The 26,784-nt window shown below is 41.4% G+C and overlaps 1 protein-coding gene and 1 long non-coding RNA gene across 11 annotated transcripts in view; one reads left to right on the forward strand and one right to left on the reverse strand.

The window, feature by feature from the left end:
- The window catches only part of ASAP1 (ArfGAP with SH3 domain, ankyrin repeat and PH domain 1), a 146,195-nt gene extending 130,149 nt beyond the window's left edge, over positions 1 to 16,046 (reverse strand). For all 4 annotated transcript variants that reach the window (XM_048329092.1, XM_048329089.1, XM_048329091.1 and 1 more), the window contains exon 1: positions 15,956 to 16,046. The gene's annotated coding sequence lies outside the window, so the exon portion shown is untranslated. The remainder of the gene's footprint in view (positions 1 to 15,955) is intronic.
- The window catches only part of LOC125338403, a 49,979-nt gene that overhangs the window by 12,973 nt on the left and 10,222 nt on the right, over positions 1 to 26,784 (forward strand). For 3 of the 7 annotated variants that reach the window (XR_007208281.1, XR_007208276.1, XR_007208280.1), the window contains exon 6: positions 3,613 to 5,136. The exons of 2 other annotated variants lie outside the window; for them this stretch is intronic. This is a non-coding gene — a long non-coding RNA (uncharacterized LOC125338403). Of the gene's footprint in view, positions 1 to 3,612; positions 5,137 to 15,855; positions 15,960 to 26,784 lie in introns of those variants that run through there. 2 more of the 7 variants (XR_007208282.1, XR_007208278.1) reach the window with 1 other exon arrangement.

Here is a 26,784-nt window from a genome sequence, read left to right on the forward strand (position 1 = left end):
GAGCCATACACCCATTAGAGTGATTCCTCTGGGTAAAGAGCCTTTTGAGGCTAAATACAGCTTTTCTGAAACTCTTGACCCAATGGCAATAGTAGAATTTGGGCTGTGTCAAGATGGCATTTTGACTCTGCTTCTCACTCCCCCAAAAAAACAAAACCAATGCTTCCCAACTGTCCTTGGAAATGTGAAGAAGACATTACCAGATTTATGGAAAATCCTTATATATGACAGTATGTGAGTGGGAGCAGGGAGGGAATGTGAAATATAAAAGCCTAGAACATATAGAGAACAATGAAAACTGGAGAAATACGATTAGCTTTCACCCAGGGACACCTACACCTGAAAAGAGCTGGGGCTTAAGTAAGGAGGGGGCCTTACTGAGAACAGGGTGACATTAATGGCAACTGGGTGACAACTCAACACAATACAATAATACAATAATACAATAGCAGATTCTATTAGTCCTTAGATGAGGAAAGCATTTGTTCTTGTGTCTAATTATAAATACATACAATTATATTGAATTAATTAGTACAATCTAAGTGCTTGACTAATCCCAATGCCTAACTAATAAGTATAATGAGTTGAATCCCTATATTTTTAAGGTTTTAAGACTGGATAAATTATGTGGAAAGCCAGTGCATTCTCAGGAAGAGAATATAAAAATTGCCAATATATTGGGTAATAATCAAGAAAAAAAAAATGCAGGAATTTTGCAGAGGAGAGGAAAATATCAGGAAATATTTTTTACATTCTTAAATTACCTGTATTTGATATTGCTTAAACTCTGTGTGATTTCATGCTTAAGTCATTTAATGACCTATTTCAGCTTGCTTTTCATTTTAGAGGACTTTTTTTTTCTTTCATAATAGAATATATGACTTGACTAGCAATAATATAAATCCATATTTTTCATGTCTAATGAGTATTTTAGGGCAAATAGTAACTAGCCAATTTTCTCATATGCCTGAACTGGAGTTAGCCTAACTAGAAAAACTCAAACAAGCAAAAGTTAATATTGTTTCTACAGTCACTGATATAACAACAATAGTAGTTGTGCACCACCATGCTGAAAATCAACTCCCTTTATGTCCAAACAATAGCGAGAATCACAGAAATCTGACCTTGATATACAAATGTGATCATGTAGTAATTATAGCTCTTGTGCTTTCTGTATAAACAGACTACTTCATCTGGAAATGCTGTAGGGTATTGCTTCATTCTGCAATTTGCAGCTAATGACTGAGCAGAAAGCTTTTATATCCCAAAAAGCTTTAAAATATAGCAGGTAGAAAAATCTTATTCCCTGCAAATGAAAAAGATAAGCTTGTTGTTTGAACTGCAGTGAATCAAGTCATTGCTCTATCTATGGTCTGTTGAAAAGTAGATCTTACAAATTTGAAGATTGTCTTCAAAATCACATTTTTCAAAGGTTATTAAAGACACTTTCATGGGCAAAATATGGAATTAAATTACTCAGTCCAAGTGATAACTGACATGTTCTTTAACAACTGCGAGATTAACAAAAATGTCTTTCATATCATGCCAAAATCTGCTTGTTCTGTTTGTGTCTGTGTTGGTATCATCCAAACAGGATGTGACAAACATATGTTCTTTGGCTTTGCCCTAATCTGTGATTTGGATAACACTATTAAGATGTGGTCTAACAAACTTCAGTGAAGCAAATCTGAGGATATTTCTCTGTGGACTTGATTTTAGTATGTCCTGAGCAATAGAAGCTCCATCCTGACCTCATACATTTAGCTGTATGTATTTTCAGTGCTTCCATAAAAATATACTATCAAAATATTATCATGCTTACAGACACAGGCTGAATCCTGAAAGAAAATAATAATGGGAAACTAACGCAGCACAGAGCCCAGGAGTGACCTTGAAGAGCTGAGTGACATCCTCTTGATGTGTCCCTGCTTATAAGGGTTTCTGAGAATGTCAATTGCTCAGTTTTTAATCTATTCAATCATTACAGTGATGACTTTAGAGAATTCTAATTTCTTAATCAAAATTTTGTTTAGTGTCAGAAGTGCTACCAAAGTTCATAAGTATTACATAAGTAGTATAGGTTTTTTTCCCCAGGAAAATTTAAAACCTGAAAAAATATCAAGATCACTTTCTTGAAATAAAATATATTTTCCTTAAATCCATCTCGATTGGCATATGATGATTAATGAAAAAAAAAAAATGCATTTCTTTTCTCTGATTCTTTATAAATAATACCTAGAATTAACAATTCCAGTGTTTTGCACTGGATTGATGTCAGGCTGAGCGGGTTATTAATCCTTAGGTCATTACACCAAACTTTTAAATATATTAAAAAGTATGAGATTTCTTCTATTCATCTTGAAATGCCCTTGTGTTTGAATATGTATGGAAAGTTAACTTAAAAATTCAGACCTTTTCTTGCATGGTACTTTTAGAAATAGCAACTGATTAAAAAAGAACGTAGTTTTAGGAGACGGTTATTACTGTTAGAATGGAAATTAGTTCTCTATCTCATGTGATATAATTGTCATATGATTATGAAATGATCATGGATGGGCTGTGCAAGTGCTGTAGAATAATGGTTTGGAATTCATGCTGCAAAATAGAATTCTAATACTCAAGAGTTTTGCACTGTATCCCTACCCTAGGATGTTATAGCACATTGCCAGAGCGGGCCAGAGGGCTCAAGGGTACTCGTTTGGTCATTTTCTGCAGTCTCATTCAGAGGTGAATTTTCTTTAAGACTCAGATATATGACAAAGATTTGTGTAAGTATTTAGACTGAAGGAATATCTAGTCTTTGAAGCCTGTCTTTTGTTATTTATCTAAGGGCTTCAAGATGGTGGTATTGTGAGTTAAATCTCCTTGTATCCACTTAAGACTGACCTTTTTATCACTTCCGAATATATCCATCAGCTGTTTCTTGGGCTTAGGGAAGAATTTTCATTTTGTGGAGGCAGCAGCTAATCAGAGTGTCTGCTGCCCAGCTTCAGACCTCTGGAAGCTTTCACTGATCTTGTCAAGAGTATTTTTTTATATTTGATGACAAGGTTGCCATTTGCAGTCCAAGATTTTGAGTTACTTACAATCCACTTCTGAAGATTGTGAGGGGCTAATAACACGCAAGAGCGCTTCCCACCTTCCCTGTATGCTTAGTCACTGCTTAGTTATTTACTCAGTACATAGTTTATAGCAAAATACCCTGTGCATGGTATATAGATAATAGATTAATAATATAATCTGAATGTGACATCAAGCTGTCTTGTCACTGCCCCCACTCATTCTCAATAGCCACTGATTGTGGGCTGAATTCAAGATCAACCATTTGCTATCTGTGTTTCTAGGAAGGAATCATTTTTAAAATTAGAAACTAAACCTGGTGTATCTGTGTTGAAGATCAAATTGTCTCTGCACAAAAAGTCGGGTGCAGTTGAACATTCCATGTCCTTCCTACAGAAGCTTTTCTACTCTGTGTTGTCAGCACCCAAGCAAAGCAAGCAGCACACCTCCTACTTCCAGCCTTCATCGATTAGTCAGGCACTCATGAGGTCATGCATTGTCCTGGTGTCTGAACGCCTCACAGAAGTTAATATATTTGATTTATATTTGTAGGATGGCCACAGCAAACTGAAGACAAGACCATCAGACTCCAGCTTCTGACAACCCCTCTTGTCTTGGTACAGCTCTGCCCTTCACAGTGCTATGTTTGCCATTCCTTCCTCTTTGACATGCACCAAGCAGTACCACTCTTCTACTTAACGGCCCTGTGAAAATGTAATTTATTTTGGCTCAGTAATACTTCTAGCAGTCCTGTCCTTCAGCAGAGGCAGAGTATAGAAATATCAAAGTGTCTGTAGAGAATTTCCCAAAATACAAGGCATGTAGAAGCCTCAATACAGGCATAGAAAGATGTTCCTAAGTATTCTCTTCAAGTCTGTATCTACCCATACAGTGAGTCATGCCCAGATCCATTAGCATGGATATTTATGTCTTTGAAATCATATGTCCTGTCTACATAGAAAAATGAGATAAACTCAAAAGTTAGTGACAGAACAGAGCCTTTGCAACTTAACCCAAAGTCAGTCTGTGTAAATGTGATTCTTTACCTCCACTATAGTGAGCTCTGACTCAACTTTTAGACTGTAAAAGTGGAGTGTATCTGACAAAGTGTCTTTGCCTGGGCTGTTCACTCCAGACTCCTTTCATCGTGACTGATGATATGGTCAGCACAGAAAACTGAAAGTAGGTTGCATCTCACCTCATCCTACAAAAGTAGAAGTTTAAAGCAGAGATAATAAAGTAGATGTCTGTAAAGTCAGAGGAATCACACACTAAACTGCTTCTTTCATCCTACTGACTGAAAGAGAGAGAGTAGGGTTCTGATCCCAGAGGTAAACACCTACCCCAAAAATGCTGCATGCCTAAAAGTATTGCAGCAGGGACTTCTTGTTTCTGCCTGAACCATACCACGGGCAGGTATAAGACTGTACCTCTAATTCTACAGTCAAGAAGAGACATTAGGAGGCAGAAAACAAATTTTAAAAAACCCCAAACTTTTAATGGAAAACAATAGAAAAAAAAATTGGTGCATTACCACAGATGCTGACATATTTTCCAGTGGCAATCTAATGGGAAGCTGTACTGATTTTTAGGATTTTCTTCAGTAGAATTTACAGAAAAAAACCACAACATAATTATACATTGTAATGCTAGTTTTATATTTTTACCAGGAGAATGATGCATCTGAAAAATAACTTCTTTTTTCAGTTTCATTTGTATCAGTTTCCTGTTCAAACTCATGTAAAACTACTTGGGCTGCCTGTCTTGGTAACAGCATGAATTTATACCAAGACAGAAGTAAGCAAATCATATAGTTTTCAAGAAGGTGGGAAAGCATTGAGACTGAGAGCCTCCAGGCCTTGAGGGTAGTTAAAAATGCAGAATAAATAACACATTATATTCTCTAAACTGCTCCTGTTATTTAATAAATCGCTTAATAAAAAAATTAATATTACCAGTGAATTAGTTAGTTAAACTGGCTAATGAGTGCCTAATGTCTCTGCAAGTGGCAGTGAGATGAGTATTTTGAATGCGCTCAGATGGGGTTGGCTCATACCATAGATAGCAGAGACATGCATGGTGAGAATCTGGAGGTTTCTGCTGCCCTTCTGCAGCTGTGGAGCTGAGATGCCTGCTCCATGAATACTTACTTACTTAGAAAGGGAGAAAGAGGGAAAGAGAGAAAAAGAGAGAGAGAGAGAAGAAAGAAAGAAAGAAAGAAAGAAAGAAAGAGAAAGAAAGAGAAAGAAAGAGAAAGAAAGAGAAAGAAAGAGAAAGAAAGAAAGAAGAAGGAAAGAAAGAAAGAAAAAGAAAGAAAGAAAGAAAGAAAAAGAAAGAGAGCTATTTCAAGGCCAATTATCTAAATGAGCTGGAGAAACCTGGGATGACTAAGACCCCAATCTCTGGAGAATTTGCTCTGAACATTTTGATGAATTTTAAAGTGGTATTACATTCTAGGTTTTAATAACATAGCCTTTCTCCTCTTCTTCTGGCTCTAGGCAACTGTTGTTAGGTCCATTTTTTACAAAAGCCTAAGGAGCACACATTAATAAGGCCAAGTCTCTAACCCCAGCACTGCAGATCTGCTGGGCTGCAGAGAGCAGGCGAAAAGGGAGGTGTGTGCATTACCTTCAGCATCACACCTGCTGAGGAGAGCCTTTTGATCTGCCCTCTCACAGGTCTGTTTCACTTTCAGTTCAGCAAATTAATTGAAGGGGAAAGAGTTTTTGGTATCTCTAGCACGATCAGTAACAATTTATTCAGGTTTGGTTTCCTTCTTCTGATATATTAATGAACTGAGTCCAGATCTTGACAAAACAAGAGACATCTCTGATTAGAAAAACCACCAGCATGTCAGTCCCCGTCACTGGTTTACAGTTTTAAGTTGGTTTCTTTGGTGAGCAGTTATCGAAGTGTAAACATTTTGCTGCTTGTGGTTGGAGTCACAAGCAAATCTGGCAGTGAAATATCAAATCGAGAGTAGGTTTAGAGGGCCTTAGTCCCTGCGAAAATTGAAAAGCCTGAGTCAGCAGCCCATATGTGTCATCTGGAAGGCTGGACACTTAAAACTGGGTTAACAAGAGAAGACACAGTAAGAAGGAGGCACCTGAACCACCTAACAGGGATCATGAGAGGTGCAGCTGAGCTTTGAGCAGAGCCTTAGGTAGCTCAGGGGTGTCAGTCTCTGCAGCAGACCTGTAATCAGGAATCTGCCCCTGAACGTGGGAACTCAAGTCAGCCCTCCTTATCTTGTAAAAACGCGGCGCCCCTGCAACACTTGAGAAGTTTGTGGCATTGTGTAGTGGGAAAGTTCCGTGTTCATTCCCCTCCCCTGTCTGAGTGGGACCAGAATTTCCAGCCAGTGTCAGTCCTCTCCCACAAGCCCCTAAGATCACTCTGCAAGGGTGTTACAAAACAATCAAGTTAAATCTTCCTTTGTGAAAAACAAAACCAACACCATAGAGCCCTGTGAATATATCTCAGATTTTGTTCCAGGGAACATCTGATCCAATTTAATTCAGTAAGTCCCTTCCCAGCCATTAATCTCCAGCCAAATTTTGTTCTTCATTTTATTGCACATTATGATTTACTGCACAACTCTGTGTTCATTATTACTTAGAGAAGCAGTTGTTCAGATCCTCTTTCTCTTGATCTCCTGATCAGGAAAATACTGCACAGATGTGAACGGAAGTAAGAATATTACTCCTGTAAGAGAACTCTTCCCCAATTAAACATAGTGGCTGTGAGGGAAGTTATGATCTTGCAAATAGTTTCTGCTTCTAAGAAAGACTTAACAGCACAAATGAGGCCAGCTTTCCTTATATCAAGTCTACTGTTTGCTGCAAAACCAGTGCTGTAACTGACACAATTAATATTGCACAAATATCCTGGGAGGGCTTAAAAATGTCGAAATCCCACATATATATCCTTCAGTACTTAGAAGAAACTGATCTGCCCAGCACATTCCAGAATGAACCTGTTTCCTTTCTGGGGAAAAAAAATATCTTGTTTGTTTCTGTCATGCACAAGAAAGGACAAAGCAGAAACATATTTTCTTGTGATAACTACTGTTGAAACCAGAGGGTGTTGTCAGTGTTCACACAGATTCTGCCTGGTCACTGTGGTCTTCCTCCTCTTTTGCACTCTATCTGTGGGAACCAGAGCAAAGCCTGCTGCAGTTTGCTTCTGGAGTAGGAGCTGGCTGGTACAGCTCACTTCCGGTGTTCATGACCACCACTCATCTCCTGCTAAGCCTGGTAACCTCATATATGTTGCAGATGACTGGAGATGCTAAGGAGCAAAAGCACAGACCTGTCCTTTCTGGATGTCCCAGTTTCTCTCCTATCAAAGTTCCCGTTCTGAAGGGAACTTAGTGACTTTCCACAAGACTCGAATTGACTTGTCTTCAACAGCCTGGCCCACCTGATGATTTCTATTTAGAATAGGCCTCAAATTTTAAAAACAAATTTTCTGCACCTCAGAGTGGAATTACATTGTCCTGCACTGGGACACTCAAGAGGAAGCACTGAACTCTTGTCTAGCAAAACCCTTAGTGGACTAAAATAACCGACCTCACTTTCGGAAGGACATTGAAATAATCTAATCCAATCTATCTAATTTGTTATGAGCTAAAGTTCTGAATTCTAGGCAGAAGTTCTAGGCTTTTGCAAATTACTAATTAACATTTAACCTACAATGGCTGGGTTCAGCAAAGAGGGTCCTCTCAAAACATTACCACTGTACTATCAGCCAGCACTAGTATGGAAGCTATACTGATGCCAGGACATTATTATCTCCAGGAAACACTTCTTGCATTGACATGGTGGTTTAATGGCCTGTGGTACTGCAAGGAGAGAGAATTTAACTACTGGGACAAATAACAACAGGTGTCTTTCAGCAAACTGTTATTACTAAAGCCATGTTGGCACACGCAGGTTTGCATGGACACCAAGAGGATTTGGGAACTCTGAAACCCCTTATGGGCAGCCTGGAGGGGCAAATGCTGTGGAAGCTTTTCTCCTGGGTTGTGGTGAGCACATCATCACACTCCTGTGGAAATTCTCATTTGGCCTCATAGTAGTTGTGGCTTTTCCCTTGGGGAGGAGGAAGTTATTAGAGGTTTCAAACAGTATTGTTTTTCTTCTAGCAACATGCCTATTTTTGCAAAATGTATAGGAGCTCTTGAGACCTCTGTTCTTCCATCTGTCTCGGTTGAGGGGAGGTCAAAGTCTTGGGAAACACATACACACACAATGCAATTGCCTCAGTCTCACTTGTAGACAGGCTACAGATGCTGCAGAGTTCTCAGTAACACATAATTTAACTCTATTTAAATAATATGAATTCCTATGATATAAGTTACTTTTTCTTTTTTCCCAGGATGTAAATCACAACATGGATAAGGTTCCCTTAAATGATAAGGTGTCTTTCAGCACCAGCATCATGAAGTGTTGTCTTAGACTCCTTGTTTTCCTTAGGATGAGACTAAACCTGATTTGGGTCATGTTCCCTCTTGTGCCTGGTCTGTCTATGGTGTAAATCTATGGTAGGAGCTGTAAGTCTAACCCTCTTGCTCAAGCTGTAGCTATTGTAGGACTTTGCTTAGGACACTGCTGATGTGACTCACAGGACATGGGCCTATTGCAGATCCCAGACTTGAGAAGGAAATACATGTGTCAGCCACTTGCAGCTGTTGGGGAAACCCCAGTGTCTTAAAATGGGCAGAAGTAGTGTTAGAAATGATCCTTGCAGGAAGGATGTTTCTCACTGATAAAGAACCTTACAGCCAGGCTGTCCTCTGTGCTCGAAGGCAAGGGAGGGGATAAAGCCTAGGAGTTTATGAAATACCCTGTGCAGACATGTGTATACTGCCCTATAGGGGAAACAGCCTAATTACTGCTCTGAGCTTCCAAGGAACTCTGAGAAGAAAAGCATAAATCTCAGCCATCAAGAGACTCCTGTAATTCAGACCAGGTGTCAGGTAGGCTGTTGCACTGCTCCAGCACAACATGACTTACAATCACCTTTTTATCCTTGTTCCTCTGCTACTGACGCCCTTTAAGTCTAATATTCTCAGTAGTAAGGAAATTTGTTACCACTGAGCCAAATCCCATTTGTCTAGGTAGTGAGAATAAATACCAGCTGTAGATCATCTTGGATACTAAATTTTTAACCCCATCCTGGTCAATACAGAAATATGATAGATCATTCTCTACCACAGCTTCATAAACAGAGAAAATAAAAATGACATAGCTTAAATGACCTTTGTGATCTGGGATTCTGGCTAAGACATTTTTTACCATTGGTTAAATCTGGAATCTGATTCATTTAGGACACATGTAACATCAGAATTATACCCTGCTGGTTGATAATAACTCAAAATCTCTATACTTAATGTAGAATTATGGTACCTGTTAGTTTTAAAAACCTTAATTATTTTAAAATATCTTCAGAAATTATTCTACTGAGGTAGAGATCCTCTTTGTTCATGAATATAGATAACTACTGAATTGTAGGAATTTCTGATCCTGACAAGCTTTGCTAAGTACTCAGCTACTAATTATGAACAGGAATAAAAGGACACCTGCTGAAATAATTATTAAAGGATGTGTAACTACAACCTGCCTCTTATCAGATGGATGGAGTCAGTACCCTCCACCAGCAGAGAATGCAGTCTTACACATTTTATGACAAACATGCTGTTATGTAAATGATTACATCAGTAGGCATATTAATTTGTGTGAATACTGAACTGCTTGGATTTTAATGCAGAAGGAAAGTAGCAATATAGTTCCATGCTAAATTAGGTAAATAAAGCACTAGAGTTCCATAGTGCTGGCATAGATCTTGTTTAGTCACAAATAAGTCTGGAATATTTCCACAAAATTCATTTTGTAGCCCAATTATAAATCAGGTAGGAAACTAGGATTGTACCCTCACTGTTAGTAATGATTTAATAACTGTAAATTCAGGACAAAATTCCTTCAATGATTTTAACTACCCATTTTTGTCTAACAATCTCTTGTACCTATAAGAGCCTTTTTTAAATGGATGCCTAAAATGTGTGTTAGTTTAAGTAGGAAAAAGCCTACAAAGCATGTTGCAAATATTTGCAGGACAGGTACATCCTAAGCATGAAAGCTCAGAAAATCTTCCAGATGAGATCCTGGAATGCTGGGGCCATAATCTGTGGAAATACCACTACATGTCCTCCCTGTTCAACTCTTGCACCTTTCATGTATCAGCCACTGCTGGAGACAAGGTCCAGAAGTGTTGGCTCAGATGGTTTTATGTTCCTATGTAGAATCATAGCACTGTGCTAAGGGCTTGGTGCTAGGCTGAATCTAGATACTATAAGGCTTGTCCTAGTGCCTGAAATGTCCTGCTGCCTCTCTGGCTGACAGTTCTGGCCAGGAAAAAATTGCTTTCTATGCACTTGGCCAGTTGCTATAAAAAGGACGTGCAGCTGTGCCAGGCTTGGCAGGAGACATCTCCCTCTCCTTGCCCCAGTAGTTCTGGGGAGTGCATCAACTGTAGGCCTTGCATTTACCACGTACATGCTCCCTTCTGGCTGCTGCAGAGATGAACAAAAGGAAAGTGGGAGCCAGCCATGCTGCTCCTGCTGCTGGTCTGGGTAGTGCCATGCAGTGTCTTGCCTGTGGTCACATCATAATTCGGAGCCAGAAGGTGGCAATCTCAGGGGTGTCGTTCAGCCACTAACTAAGGGCTGATTTATTTTCGCCCCAGACTGGAAAACAGATATGGAGGAATGTTTGGGGTTGAAGGTCTTCCCAGGACCTGGGGGCACAGCTCAATTTCTAATTGGAATCCAATCCCATCTCTGTGCCACCAGGCTACAGCTTCTGTCACTGCAACCATGAGAGAAGACTTGGCAAGGCCTTGTTTACTCTTCCTCCAAATCAGTTTAACTTTTCAACCTTAAGGCCACACTCCAAAAGCCATTTGCTTTCCTAGATCAGGAGCCATTCTGGTAATTGTACAGATACAGTATTTTTACCTGCTGAATTACAAGTGAGGCTTGTAGTTGGGTGAAGAAGATTAGTTGCACTTGCTATTTTCACAATTAACACTTAGGAGCATGTATATGTGTAGCCAAAGAGAGGCTCTCCTAACCATGGGCTGAGGATGCACTGGATCAGATGGCAATTATCCCATGGCCTTAGGGAGTCACAAACTACTTGCAGAATGCCTCACAGACATCTTTTCCCATGGGGAAGTGTTTCAATCTTCAGTTTTATTGGCTTCTTTAAGCCCCAGATTCTTTCAAACTGGACGTTAGCACAGCCCCACAGCTCTGGGATAACAAGCTCTGAGGCACCATGCCAGTGTTGGGGTCTTTACCCCCAAAAGCACAGCTGCTCATCTTGTTAGCATACCTCCTCTCTCCAGTCTTTCCTCTCTGTCCAACAAATTCAGGTTTTTGGGATGGAAGAGCACTAATGACGTATTTTACCACCCCAGACGGGGTTGCTCCTTGACATCCCCTGCAGAGCCTGGCTCTCCAACCCTGCCTCTCACCCCTTCCCGCAGGGATCATGCAGCAGTCTCAGGCACTCTCAGCTTCACAGCAAAGCTTCTCCAATTTGTTATTTTTTCTCTGGCTTTATTTATGAAAGTGGTGTGCCAAAACACTGTCCCCTTCATTGCCACCCCTTTTCTCTCTGTTCTGTTTCCCGTCGGGTGTTTTGCTCTGACACACAAAGTAAAGACACAAAATATGAGGTGGGAACATCTGGCCCTGGCTGTAGAGCGTTGTCAAGGAGAGAAGGTCCTAGACATAAGATCAGCTTTTTCTCCCCTCTTCACGGGACCCTTCTGTGGGATGTTCAGGGCTTCCTGCCGCAGCCCCCAGGGTGGCCAGCAGCCCAGCCTGCGCTTCGCTCTCTCCAACACAATTACAGTCTGCAAATGTTTAAAGGCAGTTTCTTTTGAGTTAGCCACATGCTTCAAATTGTTATGTGGTTAACCACTGAGAACAAACCCCCACACAAATGCCTAAGGATCAACTTGCTCGAGCCAGGGTGGTAGCAGTGGGGGCAGAAGAGGAGAGGGGAGAGTTCCTCATTTTGCTTTTGATGAGAAGCAAATAGTTATCTTTTGACTTTCCTAAAGTGCCAGCAGCCACCATGTCACAGTGTGTGCTGGGTGATGCCATTTGCACATTTGTTTGCTGATGAAAGGAGCCTTGTTCAGCAGCCGTGGCCATGCACACCACGGGCCACATCCTCCGTTGGTGTAAACCAGCTCTCTGGTGAATAGGAACTGAAAATGCAACCCCCTCTCCCCGCGTGATGTGCAAGTGCCAAGCTGGGGAAAGACTTATGCGCTTTGACATTGTCCTATCCCATGTCCCTTAACTCTTATGAAAGCTGAATACTTTTCTGCTGACTCACATAGACAGATGGATTTTGTTAACTCCAGTCGAGATAGAGGAAGATGCACTAAAAGCATCACTTGGCGGGGCTTAATTCAGCTTTGGGGTTCAGGGGGAGACTGAGCAAGGAGCTTCACATCTCTCCCTGTTCAGCATGGATGGAGCTTGGCTCCTGGGTGCCACGTGGGAGGAGTGATGTGTGGTCTAGGCTGAGCCCTGCTGCTAATCAGTGTCTGAAATAATGACCCATGCTGTCATTCCATCCCCCTCCCTGTGCCCTCTCTGAAGCTCTGCAGCTCCCCAAAGCCCAAGAAAGAGACTTGGAGCCAACAGCAACAGAAAAAAAACCACCCCCAAACAAGCACAGAACTCAAATCCCTGCAGTAATTCCATTGCATCTGCTTAAATCTCCTTACGTTACAGACGATTTTAGTGAAGTAAATTAACTTCCCTTTGCTTGTGTTTCCTTGTATTTTTGAAGACTATGAAACTGTTGAGAAGCAAATTGTCTTACAAACTCATGGGGACAGTTTCCAAACATGACTGGCAGAGCTGTTCATGTAGTGTTCCTCAGAGTGGACCCGAGTGGAGATAGAGATAGTTACTTTGCCATGGACCAACTTTAAGATCCATCTTTATTTTAATTTCTAAAATGGCAGATTAAAGGCTCACAAAGTGACTAGGATAGTCTTGAGGGGGAAGATCCAATCCACACGTGATCTGCTTTCTCAGGTGTGAAACAAAATTGAATTCTTTGCTTTTTGAGAAAAACTGCATGAAAAGGAAGGGTTAAAAATATTTGGATGTGGGGGACGTTTTCAGTGAAAGTGGTTTAGTTCCTCTGGTCCATTTATCATCTGAGCAGTGAAACATCACTGTGCTTATGAAGTTAGCTCTGCAGGACTCTGTACCTGTCAAAATTGTTTATCCATACTTGCCAACAACAGCAAGAAAAGCAGGAGGACTGGCAGTCGTGATGGTGAGTGAGTTGGACACATGGACTGAAGGTGCATGAGTCGAACCTCCTCACTGATGCAGGAAAAGAAAATGAGTGAGAAAAAGAACATTAAAGCATGAAGTGTCTAATCTTAGAGAGTTTAACGGTATGGTTCATTACAAAAAAAGAAGAATTTGCAGAATTTCTTCATGGGCAACTGAGTAGGTAGGTCTTGGTGGCCAATTAGTCCTCATGCTGCTGAAGGTTCAGGAATAAATGCCAGCAGAAGCAGCTGCTGGGGGACATTGGCACATTAACATTATCGACCATGGGTAAATGATTGGGAATATTGCACTTACATAATTGAAAACTGATGTGATAATCACTTATTAAGGAATTATTAAGGAAATTCTGAGTGCTTAGTATCATTATGTGAAAATATATAAAAAATTCTCAGTCTAAATCCAACAGAACCTTAAGCCTATGTGAGGGCTATTAGGGAAAAAAAAAAAAAAAGAGGGGGGCGGGCAGAGAATTCAGGTTTATAAAAAGAAACCCATACACAATGAGCTGAAGGTTGTGCTTCTGCACTTCCTGCTCTGGGTGTGAGCAGAAGAGGAAATACCAAAATACCACCAGAAAAACTATTCCCACAGCATTCCCAACCTGGCTGAAACCAGAAAAGTTCTGACAGCCCTACAAAAAGGGGGTAAAACCCCACAACTGACCCAGTCTCAAGGATCTTACTCATAGGAAGGCCAACAAAATTTCCAAAGCTAGGAGGTTTGGGTAAACCTAGATGAGTCTCTATATTTCCCCTGACTCCTCATCTGTATTTTCTGTACTTCATGGATCATTGATGACATGTGACTCTTCTGCCAGCTTTGAGAGGAGCACATTTCTGCTGCAGCCAGTTTGATCACACCCATGACCGCAGACCATCAAATTGCATGTTAAGTGCAAGGCAGGGCACCATGGCCCAGTCCAACTCAGGTGAGGGGTTCCTTGGCCCCCTTTCATTTTTTGACAATCAACCCAGTACAATGAGAGTACATCCTATGTACACAGCAAGAACTGACCTTTCAATGCATAAAATGCCACCAGTTTCAGTGTTGCCCCATGTTAATGATTAAAACTGAATTGCTGGAGATTCCCAGGCAGACGAGACCTTAGTTTGGTCTGGCTGCTCTAGTAAACCTTCCACTTATAGCAAAGAAAACCTTGAAGATGAGCAGCAGGATCACATTCAAAGGGTTGTACAGATCGCTGGCACACCAAACAGTTTAAAACCTCAAATCTGAAAACTTTGCAAAGAACTTGGAAAATGGCTCTTTCCCTTTATTAGTATAAGAAGGAAAGTATCCTGTCCTATTAACCTCCCAATATTTAAATATCAAAGTCTCTTGTTTGACATGCAGTACTGTACACTAGAATTCAGGACTTGTTCAATAATCTAAGAAAAACAGTAAAATTACTATAAAAAAATAAAATTACGATAAAAAAGCTGGTTTTCCTATAGATGTTTCCCTACATCTAAGCAATTCCTGAATCAAGTTTTTTCCCTACAATTAGAGAATCAAATCCCTGGACTGGGTCCAGTGAGTAGCTCAGGAATGTTCAGCACAACCACAGCCTCCAGCCACGGGACAGAACAAAAGTTGCAGCAGTGATGATGCTTTATCTTCCACAACTTACTCCAGCAACACTTCCATGGATGCCAATAATGCAATCTGCTTCAAAGAGGCCTGAAAAGAAGATTTTTTTTCTTTTCAAATTCTGAGTCACTGATTTCGAGACTGGTCAACTCATTGCAGTTGTGACTGTGGTTTAGCTAAAACCACCTAAGGCTGATAATGTCATCATGAGCTCTCACATCCAAAAATGAAGCTAAAACCTTAGCTAAGCCCCATGTCTGAATGCAGCTTTCCAGTTCATTCAGAGCAGCACAGCACTCAGCATTTTCCCTCCAACAACAGAAAGCCCCTTTCTGGCCTCCCAGCACATTGCTGCATGGAATACACTGTCACTCCTACTGCAAACTTATTTAAGAGACAATAGGGCAAATAGTTGGCACACAGATTCTTCTTAAAACTTAAATCTAGATCCACAATAAAATGTAAAAGGCCAAGGAAACATGTAAAGAGAATTAGAAAATGCTCATTTTTCTTTTAAAATTAATTTTTGCTGTGAGTGAGACGTTGCAATTTACAATGTGGGCCCCATTCTGCAAGTCCTTTCTTACATGAGCTCTTTTTAAACTCACTGAGGTTGTTTACTTGAGTAAAAGTTACTTACATGAGAAAGGACTCACAGAATCCAGCCTTCCATATTTTGCTACAAAGTTTACCTAGACATTATCTGGGCTGTGGAGCAGCGTGTGTTATTTTCAGGAAATAAAACTGGACTTCAGTTGTTTTTTTTGGAAAAAGTTCTGACTTCAGCTTCACCCATCTGCTTTTTGCAGTTTGCTCCGCAGCCACATTGAATGGATGGGCTCAGCCTTTGTCCCTGTCTCTGAGCTGCTCGTTACCAGCCACACTCAGCCCCGATGCGCTGTAACTCACCAGGACGTGTGCAGTCTGAATTCCCATTCCAGATTTGGTCCTCAAGCCTAAGGCCATTATTCCACCTCAGACTAAAACATATTCTCCCATAGGCAGCTGAAAAAGAGCATGTTTCTTCAGGTTTTCTTGCCACAAAATGATAAAATAAACTGAAATAAAGAAATAATAATAAAAAGGAAATCCAATGTACGGCAATCCTCAGAATTTTGGAGTCTAAGACTGTTGATCAGCATCCATAAATGTCCTGACCGGTGAGGAGACACAGGCACTACAACTGGAAAGAGAGCAGGAAGGAAAACCTACCATGTGAGCAAAGTTAAAAAAAAAGGGGGGGTGGGGGGAAGAGAGAGAGAAAAAGGTCTGCTCACTGGACAGCACTTGGGCTGATAGCAGGGATTTCAGGAAATCCAAACACTCAGACAGGAAATCTGAACACTGGATAAACATGCCATAATCTCCACAGATACAGTTAACGTGCAGTGTCCCTGTTAACCCCTTGCCTGCCCAGGGCTGAGCCTGAAATCGGATCTGCGTTATGAGACGCCTGGAAACACAAGCTGCCCGGGGGGCTCCACAGTCTGAGTGCTCAGAAGTCTGAGCGGCAGCCCTGCATTCAGCCCTGCCCTCTCTGTTTTGAACTCCATTGATTTCTACACAGTGCTGCTTTAGTGAAAAAGTGCATAATTTTCCTCCTCTGAGAAGGAGATGCACCCTGAGCCCCGCAGCAACCTGCCTGAACTCCTGTGCGCCACTGACTCTGGATACCTGGTAGTCCTGAGGTAGTTTTACCTGGTTCTTTTTCCACTCTCTTTTGTTGTGACACAAGATTTGTACAGCTGTCTGTGGGATATTTGCAGAGTCCCCGCCATGATTTACTCCACACTGGTGCAGTGGGGACCCCCTTTATGCCATTTTGTCAAGAAATCTAGTTCCATGGCAGAGGGGCTGGAATTAGATGACCTCTAATGTCCCTTCCAACCCAAACCATCCTATGATTCTGTGAACCGAGGAACAAACTCTGCAGTCGCTAGCAAAATTAAGATGAAGCCTGTTTGGTTGGTTATTTTTGGAATTTAGAATTTGCTCTTTGTGTCTTGTGGCTCACTTGTCATCCTTAAAAATATCACTTTTAGGCTTCTTAATTTATTTCTTTTATATGATCTACCTTGGTTACACTATTAGTGTAAAGCTCTTAGCTAGTTACAAAAGCAAGGAGAAGCAATAATATTGCACAGAACTGACCCCTTGCTCCCACCGATGTAATTAATAAAGTGAAGTTTACATGAGAGTTGCCAAATTTAAATTCACAGTATTATAAGCACACACACGCACACACAATTAAGCCCCTGCATGTTTGCAGAATGGGGACTTCACTGTGTTTTCTGGAGGTGGACAATTGCAGGCTTCTCTGCTTTCCAGAGGTTATGGACTCCTTAGGCGAGGGCCCACTCCCAAAAATGCTTCCTCTCTCTGAAACCTGACGTTTTGGGACAGTCCTGCCTAAACATGTTAGAAAGAAAACATCATGTCTTTAGATTTTCTGGTTCTCCTAAGACTTCCTAGAAATTAAAAAAATGATAGAAATTACTACCTTGAATTTCACTTGCTGGTGGAAGTAATTAGACACAGAGGTAATATCCACTGACTGGTGCCCTCGCTCAAGGCACTGGCAATCAGCTCGTCTGAAACGGCCCCAGTGTAAGTCCCACATGCAATACTAACCTGTATCATTATATTAAGGTTCCTGCTAGGAACAAAATAGGACCACTATAGGAAAAGGCTTCCTTCAGCACCTTCTGCTACTTGCAGTGTGTTTCTGCTTATTATTTCAAAGACTGAAGCTCTGGCAAACCAGCATTTGTTACAGCATTCCCTGGAAGTGGCCAGGCTTGGACATCATGCCTGGATTATGGAGTCAGGTTGTGTTGGCGTAGGAAGCCTGGCAGCAGAACTGGGGTGGAAAATGGGGCTTTGGGGGCATCCCTTCCTCAGGAACTCTCCTTTGGTCTCCAGCCTAATTCTTGATGAAGAAAATATCTTTCAAGTTGTGTCCTCATGTTCCCAGTCATTCTCCTACTACTTTTTAGAAAGTGTGAGGCTGGTGATGGAGGTCAGTCACTGTGTGCATGGTTGGAGCACTGGTGGCTGCATCTGTGCAAAGAGCTGGTAGAACAAATACTTGACTTTAGAGGCATGAAGTCATCTGCCTTGTCTAGCACGTGCTGCATGAAACAAGGACCAAATGGTTGCTTGATGATGTCAGGAGCAAACTGGTGGAAAAACAGGGAAAAATTAAAACATGTCAGGGTCGAACTTTATTTCTTTTCTTTCTTGTTCCATGTGCTTTGCCAGTGAGCTATTTCAGTTATTCACTTTTTTTCCATAGAAGTTCTTCTGTTGTCACGGTATTTTTCACCTTCTCTTTTCTTGTATTTTCCCCTTAGCACCACTCTTTGCAGCAGCAAAAGGAAAGCAAAAAATAGAGAAAAGGTATAAAGTACAGCCTTTTCAGTATAACTGAAAAATGATTCAAAAAAAAAAAAGAGAAAATAGGCATAACACTTCAAAATATGCATTTTGACCAAAAAAAAGCCTTTTAAGATTGAGAGACTTTTCATTGGAAAACATTCAAGCAGCTCTAGAAAAAAAAAAGGAGCTGGGGGAATTGGGATAAAATTTATTACCACTAACATCTGCTGTAAATCAGTTAGAGGTAGGGAAACATTCCCTACCAGGGCAGAGTTAGGTCAAGGTGAGAGGCGATAAAGCAATAATTAAAAAGACCAGCGTCCTCCAGCTACCTTCAATAGGCTATAAGCAGAAGAGCAAGTGCTTTCTGCTAGAACTGGGGTTCTGTCTGGAAAAATGTCAAAGAGGGGGGAAAAATAATTTCTATTCAATGGAAAACTATCAGTTTATAATACATCTCCAACAATTTCCATACAGAACTACAAAAAGTATTATACTTTTCTGGTTTTTTAGTTAAAAAATAAGTAGGAAAAAAGGTTGTGCTTATTGTTAAAAGTTTAATTTTATGAGATATTTCTGTTGAAAAACTCTGCAGAAAGGTGTTATTGTCAGTCTCGGCAAAACAGAGAACAGGGACAGCATGGTAGGCAAAATAATGAAGCTGACAATAATAAATTATATAGAAACATTCCAGCCAAACTGGGGCAGAAAGAAATCTTCGAACTAAAGCAAGCAGAATTATCAAAGCTAAAGAGTAGATAAAGATTCCTGGAAGGGCACAGCAGCTGCAAAAAATCCCCCATCACCTTAAGAAAAAAAAAGCCAGGGGCCTTACTCAGTACAAATGTGAAGATGCTTGCTTTTAAATGGGAAAAACCCTTTACCACATCCACCATTGATGTACCCGCAGCAGCTGAGCTTTCTGATCACTTGTTCTATATCCCCAGGATGTAGTTTTGTGTATTCCTAGAGCTGATAACAAAATTGTCCCTTCTTCCACAAAGAACTCTATGGCTACTGAATTAAGACAAGATTAAAAGGGTTTAGATATGCATGTGAAAGATAAAGCACATGAAATCATTATTGAGATCATGAACAAAATGCTCAAGAAAGTTATCATCAACCTATGAGGCCCCAAGCTCTGTTATTTTCCATGTATCAATGACAAGCCCTATCATTATAATAGCTAGGAATTTTTATTTTTTTCATTATAGATTTGAAAGAAAGATCAGTCCTTTACTGCCCTACATATTGGATTTGGAGAAGATTTCAACAGAATAAATAAAACATTTGGAGAAAGAAATCGCAGGTCCTAGTTTTGTCAGTCTCCACCCTTCAGTCACCCAGACGTTTTACATCCTTAAAGAAAATGTCTTAATATATTCACATGAAACTAATTTACTTTCCCTTTTGAGCATGGCCAGCCCTGTGGCTCAGCCATCCCAGACCTCTCTCTCTCTAGCTACTAAAAACTGGATGCCAGAGAAATACTGTGACATGCTAAACCAAATTCCCCAATCACACTGTGACTCTATCTGCATTTACTACAGCATATACTAAAACTTTGCAAACATTAGAGAAAATGAGTAGAAAACACTATCCAAAAGGATTTCAAAACACTGACACAACTTATTGTGAGCTATAAACACTACTTTTCTTGAAAACTTCAGTAATTAACTTGTTTAGAGACTTCTTGCTGTGCTACCAAACATCTCTCTTTGTGCACCGGCTTTCAATTTTAACATTTCCTTGGAGATCCCTGCCACTTTTATTACTAGTCCTGCTCCTTCCTAAATGAGCAGGCAAGGAGGTTTACTTTTGAGATCAGCATCCCTGCTGGCAGTGTTGCACTAGGAAAAGCCCCAAGCCCCAAGCCCCCTCCATCCAGCAGCAAACCATGTGCTCTTACATTACATGAGAAACATTGCCGCTTTCCCCACTGTTCATTCAGTGAAATACAGCAGAAGCTGTGTTCTAACAGGTTTAACGACATGTTTGTACATTTATTAAGCAAATAGCACCTCTTGACGTTCTGAAAAGGTCCGGGCAGTAGAAACTGCCTTGTCAAGAAGCACTTGACCCTTGCTGGTAGCTACAGGCTGCACTAATGCATAGGAGGCAGTGCATGTTTCATTTTCAACTGTTTTTAGAGTTTTCTTTTTTTAAATAAGAAAAAAACCCAAACCCTGAAGCATTTCTTTTTTTGCCTCTCCTTCATTGTTCCTTTTTACAATGGCAAAAATGGGGAATATTTTTGTAGTCCTCTTTTTTCCCCCCTATTTTCTTTCCAATGTGGCGTGTGAAGGGAGGAAACCAAAGACATGTACAAACAATTTTTTTACCGGCTCTGCTCAAAAAATGCTGTATAGATATATACAGTAAAGGGTACTAAAGAAAGCAGATGTCACCTAGAGAGGTCCCCATGGTGTCAGAATAGCTGCTGACTTCATATTTTGCCAAAGATATGTGGACAGTCCAGATAATGTTTAGGGACAGCTATAAGTTGAATTATGCACCAAATTACAACAAAAATGTTGTGTGGAGAAATCTGAGTCTCCCTACATTGTCCTCTATAGGTTTCCAGGATGACAGTTGTGCTGAAAGGGCTGGGTTGGAAGGACACCTTGGACATGTGAGTGTCACACCAGGCTTATTCTCCAATTGTCACCAAAGTTTTCCTTGGTTTCCTTTCTAAAAATTGTTGAAAAAGATGTCTCCTTAATGTGTTGTCATTGGTTTGTTACAGAAAAGTTAAATGACAAACAGAACTCAAGAATTCCAGACATTAACAAACACTATGACAAACCCCAGTTGATCACCAGATTGGTTTAGCAATTAGGGGATTTTTAAGAAAAAGAAACGTAAACTTCTCATGATCTTTGGTCATATGAGCAATTATTTTAAGCTATTTTAAGCAGACTAAATGTATACATAAAAATTAGTGCTATATTTCTCGTCAATCTCTCATCACAAGGAGCTGAGCATTTGTAAGTATGGATGGGTGCCATGAGACTTGTCATAGACATGTGAGAGTCAACACTGTTACAAATGCTGCAAGCATCACATGCTCTAAGCACTGAATATTTGTAGGCAACATAGGCTGTATGCATGAGTTGTTAGCCTGGAGAGCTTTAGAGTGGTCCAGAAAATTAAAGGCCACTAAGAAAATAATGTTATTTCTAATTGTATTCACAGCTTTTGGAAATAGGCGATGGCCATCATGCCTACAAAGAGGAAAATAAACTCAAATCCATTTTTTTTCCATGACTGTAATTGATTAGGAGTTTAGATTTTCATGCATATGCATATGCCTGTGTGTCATCAAAATCCAAACCCTTGAATGCTGATGAGGAAACAAGACTGAGAAACAAAGCCAAAGAGTAAAATAGAATTCCTCTCTGTTATGGCCCCGATGTATGTAGATGAGAAGGAGATAGCCCAGCAGAAGGCTGGGACTGCTGCAGAAAGATGTGACTTTTGCAGGGAGAAAAACAGCGTGTGTGGCAGTGTGGCCTCTGTTAGACCCAGTGAGTCAGAAAGTGCTGTATCCCATGCTCAGAAGGGCTGCAGTGCCTGTCCTCCACTACCAATGCACCTGGGACCAGCATCAGAGAGGTTTGTGGGGTGAAGTAGTGATTAGAGAAGAGACTCTCTATTGTCACAGAGACTGCAGCACTTCCCCAAAGGAGGAATGGGCTCTGCAGATGTCTCATTTCCATATTTCTCCTCATCACATAACTCTTCTGGCTGCTTACACTCTGGTTATAGACTCCTCTTTGGGAAAAGCTCCTTCATGTCTTGTGGGAGGTGGTGGCTGCTTTCATCCCACTCTCACTTGCTGTGAATCCCTCTGCAAGTGTTCAACAGTTGAAACACTCATCCTGGCTCAGCCAGGATCTCATTTATGCTCTGCCATGTTATCATTGGGGCTTTCAAACACAATATCTGTTTTAGGGCTACAAATCACATCCATGGAGGAAGATCATACAACACCAAACATTAATTAATCCCCTTTCTGAATGACTCTTCTTGGGCTAAATATCTTGCCTTCCTACCTTGTAATTTCAGCACACACTGCCTCACTAGCTTTGTACTTCAGGAGGAGGTACCCATATTCCTGATGCTCAGGGAAAGCACAAAGGAGTGTTCATGTGGTTCTTCTCATACAAACGAGGGATCATGACTTTTCCTCTTGTGGAGGTCAGATGAGAGATCTGCTAGTCAATCTTTGGTTATTCAGTGACTAAAGGCCAGAGGTTTATAACCTGTTCCAAACACCTTAACACCTTCTGACCAGCCTTTCTACTGCCTGAGGCCCAGACCACACTCTGCCCCAGTGGATTGCCCCACCTGTCCAGTCCTAGGAAGCAGATTAAATTGTTAATGAAGTTTCATTAGGCAGGTTCATGGATAATGCCAAGTTCAAGCTCTTATGCTGGCCTTGGTCAAATCACCCAAACTTCACTTAAAGTGACAAATCCCAGGGCACTTCCAAACTGCTGTATAGTTGTGTTTTGGCTTAATCCCAACTTGAAGCAGGATGAAGGGATGTGCAGTAACCCTACTCCACTGCACTCACACATTGCCCCGTACCTTCTGCTTATACAAGACAGAGCCTGGGTCTCTCTGGCTACACCTCTTACCTTGATGAATTGTGCCTCAGGTTGGGGTCCATTTTTTTGTTAGGTGTTTTGTGTTGGTTATGTTTGCACTGTCTGTAAGGTCTGCATCTCAGTTTGCAGCTCTGTGCCTGAATTTTCTCTGTATGGTGAGCCCCTGGCCTTTCTCAGACTGAAGCTTGAGTGGGAGCCAGTGTCTAATTGATGCAGATGATAAATAGAATAGGATATTTCAGTTGGAAGGGACCTAAAATGTTCATCTAGTCCAACTGCCTGACCACTTCAGGGCTAACCAAGAGCATGCCCTCATATGTCTTAAACACTGACAGGCTTGGAGTGTTGACCACTCTTGGAAGACTGTTCCACTGTTTTGATACCCTCTGAAGCATGTTGAAAGAAGGGCGAAGCAGCTGGGGAAGGGTCTAGAGCACAAGTCCTATGATGACCAGCTGAGGGAGATGGGGGTGTTCAGCTTGGAGAAAAGGAGGCTCAGGAGGGACCTTATTGCTCTCTACAACTCCCTGAAAGGAGGTTGTGGCCAGATGGGGGTTGGTCTCTTCTCCCAGGTAACAAGTGACAGGATATGGCCTCATGTTGCACCAGGGAAGGTTTAGATTGGACACTAGAAAAAAATATTCACAGAAAAGGTGGCTAAGCATTGGAACAGGTTTCCAAGGGAAGTGGTTGAGTCATCATCCCTAGAGGTATTTAAGACACGTAAATGTGGCACTTAGGGTTAGTAGTATTTTACCATAGTTTAATGGTAACTTGGAAGTGTTGGGTTAATGGTTGGGCTTGAAGATCTTAAAAGTCTTTCCCAACCTAAAATGACTCTATAATTCCATGAAATGCTACCTAATATCAAGTCTAAACCTCCCTTGGTACAGGTTTAAACCATTCTCATGTCCTACCAATGGATCCCAGGGAGAAGAGCTCAGTACCTCCATCTCTCCCTCCCCTCCTCAGGAAGCTGTTAGAGAGCACGAGGTCACCACTCAGCCTCATCTTCTCCAAACCAGACAAGCCCAGAGCCCACAGCTGCTCCTCACAGGACATGACTTCCAGCCCTTTCACTGGCTTTGTTGCCCTCCTCAGAAAACATTCAAGGACCTTCAGATTCCTCTTTAATGGTGGGTCCCAGAACTGCATGGAAAAGTCAAATACAAGCTTGAACCCTAAGCCAACACTGAGGCAAAAACATCTATCTGCCTCAATTTTCCATGTACAAATGGTCGTAGTCACAGTGTTTGACCTTACAACACATTAGTTGGACACAGGTTGCACACATGCTTCAGGAGTGGAATTTGTAAGGCACAAGCATGAATTTTAAGGATGGGATGATGTCTCATATTTCTACCACTATGGCTCTAGTGGTCAAATTGGATTCTTTGCTGTAGAAGAAACTAGAGAAAATGTTATGCAAGGCGGACTGGATTACATCAGTTTTCCCTCCCTTGCTTCAAGACTTCATATACATTCAATATGAAAGCTTGGTTTTCTCACTTAAAATGTACAAGAAGTTTAGAAGAAAGTAATATTCTTGTCTGGGGGAGCTCCAAATCAAATGATTTCTAAAATAAGCCTGAAATCAAGAGCCACTGCTGTTAGCTGTGTGAAAAAGGAGAGGAATATTAACTTCTGTGGGAGGAGGAGCTGTACCTTAAAAAAATATTGCTATTGAACGCAAAGCTGGTATGGAAAGCTCAAGTAATTGGAAACACATGTTCCTGGCTGCAGGAGTACAGCACATAAACTGCAGAAGAAAAATAATAATAGAAAAGACACAGGGTATTTGAAAATATAGCAAGAGAAGTCAACATTTTACAACATGTTAATAGTGACTATACCTGGAATATTGTTTCACTTCACCATTAACCTTAAAAACACAAATATATCTGTTGACTTTCTGTTGTGCACCAACTTTAAAATAAAACAGAGGTCTCAGGCATGTTGGATGATAGTATTACATAAGGACAATATTTTAGTAAACTATCTGAACAAAGATGACTCATAATGATACAGATGAATATTTTATTTTAAACACAAAATGTTGTGAATTACTTAGCACCTAAAAATAACACGCCCCCTCTTAACTTTCAATGAACTGTGTTGACGTTGCAGGAGTTTCGAACTTCTTCAGTACAGCAAATCATCCATCTTTTGTAGTCTGTTAACAAAAATATCTCTTTTCAGGCCAAAGCTTCAAACCCAAAGCACACATAAACCCCCTCACACCCACACTCCCTTCGGTTTGCAGCTTTTTGTTCCGCCTCTCTCCCTTCTTGGGTAGTAAAAGCCACAGGAGGAAGGAAGACTGTGAAATCTGCACAGAAAAATTAAAATTCAGTGCATACTGTAAAATATACCATAACCATACTGTAAGAATGGAGATCAGTCACTTAAAGCTGAGTGGGTAGAACTGTGGCAGAGCTGCCTCTTCCCCATCCTTGGTCACTTAAGTTTCTTCCCACCCCTGTTGGATATGTGAATATGTGTTTTTCACTTCTTGGTTCATCCCTGATTTACCCTCCCTTTCTTCTCAGCAGGGGTGAGTTTAGCAGTTCTCAAATGTCTGTGCACTGACCCAGTTGCAGTCTAGATCAGCCCTGGTAAACTCAGGGCTGGCATATCCTGCAGAGCAAGGGTGTCTCAGGCAATTTTGGTCATGGAAACCTAGATCTTTCTTAGGCCCTGTGCTCTTCAAAATTATAATAAATGACTTGGATGCAGACCTGGAAGGGATACTAAGCAAGTTTGCAGATGATACAAAACTGGGAGGAGTTTACTCCCTCAAGGGCAGGGAGGCCCTGCAGAGAGACCTCAACAAATTAGAGGACTGGTCAATCATCCAATAACCAACAATATGAAGCTCAACACAGGAAAGTGCTGGATTCTGCACCTGGAATGGGGCAATCCTGGTTGTGGGGACAGACTGCAGAATGAGATGCTGGAAAGCAGCACTGTGGGAAGGCACATGGGGCTCCTGGTCTGTGGAAAGTTGAACATGGGTCAGAGCTGCCCTGGCAGCCCAGAGGGCCAACTGTGTCCGGGGGGGCATCAGGCACAGTATCACCATCTGGGCAAGGGAGGGGATTGTCCCGCTCTGCTCTGCACTGGGGCGGCCGCACCTCGAGTACTGTGTGCTGTTTTGGGTGCCTCAATATAAGAAAGACATTAAGCTTTTAGACAGTGTCCAAAGGAGGGCAACAAAGATGGTGAAGGGCCTTGAGGGGAAGCCGTGTGAGGAGCGGCTGAGGTCTCCTGGTCTGTTCAGCCTGGAGAAGAGGAGATTGAGGGGAGACCTCATTCCTTGTGAGGGGTAGCAGAGGGGCAGACACTGCTCTCTTTTCTGTGGTGACCAGTGACAGGGCCTGAGGAAATGGCCTGAAGTTGTGTCAGAGGAGGTTTAGGGGAGGTTTACTTTAGATATTAGAAAGAGTTTCTTCAGCCAGAAGCAGAGGGTGGTTGGGCACTGGAACAAGCTCCCCAGGAAAGTGGTCACAGTCCCAAGCCTGATAGAATTCAAGAAGTGTTTAAGACGTGCTCTCAGACACATGGTGTGACTCTTGGGGATGGTGCTGTGCAGAGCCAGGAGTTGGACTCCATGATCCTTGTGGGTCTCCAACTGAGCTTACTCTGTGATTCTGGGTTATATATTTGCTTTCAAAGATGTGAAAGTATATGTCTGTTTGAAGAGCCATTTTCAAACTGTCAAATTTCAAGCCACTGTCAAATTTCAAG

The sequence above is a fragment of the Corvus hawaiiensis genome, chromosome 26, assembly GCF_020740725.1.
Source record: "Corvus hawaiiensis isolate bCorHaw1 chromosome 26, bCorHaw1.pri.cur, whole genome shotgun sequence".
NCBI lineage: Eukaryota > Metazoa > Chordata > Aves > Passeriformes > Corvidae > Corvus > Corvus hawaiiensis.